The sequence below is a fragment of the Populus euphratica genome, unplaced genomic scaffold (genome assembly GCF_000495115.2).
Source record: "Populus euphratica unplaced genomic scaffold, PopEup_1.0 scaffold2.1, whole genome shotgun sequence".
NCBI classification, from domain to species: domain Eukaryota; kingdom Viridiplantae; phylum Streptophyta; class Magnoliopsida; order Malpighiales; family Salicaceae; genus Populus; species Populus euphratica.
Window position 1 is genome coordinate 1,868,244 of NW_011499846.1, and position 1,025 is coordinate 1,869,268.

A 1,025-nucleotide genomic window follows, 5' to 3' on the forward strand; every position below is an offset into this window, starting at 1 on the left:
TCTCTTCTTGAAGGAAAAAAACCTTACAAAGTACCAGTACTACGTACTAAAAGTTTATCAAATAGCAAGATTGAAAGGAGAGTTCTTACTAAGAGTGTTTTTTTTTTGTGAAAAAATATTTTTGTAAATTTATTTATTTTAAATTTATTTATTTTAAATTTATTTTTTATATAATTTTAAATATTTTTATGTTTAAAATAAGTTTTTTTAAAAATACTATTTTAATATATTTAAAAAAAATTATAAAAAAAGACAATTCCAAACACTAACTTCTTTAGCTTCAAGTTTTCAGAAGGAAAAAACATTTTTTTTCATTTATAACAATAATGATGCTTCCAGCCTACCGAACCCGCATTATAAAATCCTTAATGGTGCTTGAAAGGGAGAGGAACAGACTGCTGAAAGAGATGAGACGTTTCAATCAAATTCTATAATCCCACCAGCATATCTAGTGAGTATTTGTTACTGTAGTGCAAATTGCTTTTTAAAAATATTTTGATTTGATATTATTTTTAGATTATTTATTTATTTTTAATATTAATACATTAAAAATATAAAAATTATTAATTTAATATTTGTAATGGAGTATAAAACACAATCTCTGGCACCGCAAAATTACAGCTTTAAAAAAATAAATTTTAAAAAAATTATAAATAACATTTTTTCTCAATCAATATTTTTAAATAGAATTGTTAGTGAAATATATGTAAAACTACAGTAAAAAGTTAATTAATCAAATAATTTTAATTTTAAAAATATTATCGCAGCAAAACAAAAAACCACATCACACCGCATCACAAAATAAACAGAGCCTTGTCCTAGTGGAAAAGAATCACTAACTTAATCAATGATTGGTAAACAATAGTAGCCTAGCATGTCCAGGAAATAATTCCCAGTATGAGCCTCTTATCAAGTTATGGCATAGAACAGAGATGTAACTTACACAAACATTTATCGACTGAATATTTTAGCTCTTATTAAACAAAATATTGATTAATGAAACCAACAAAAACAGCTCTTTCCCT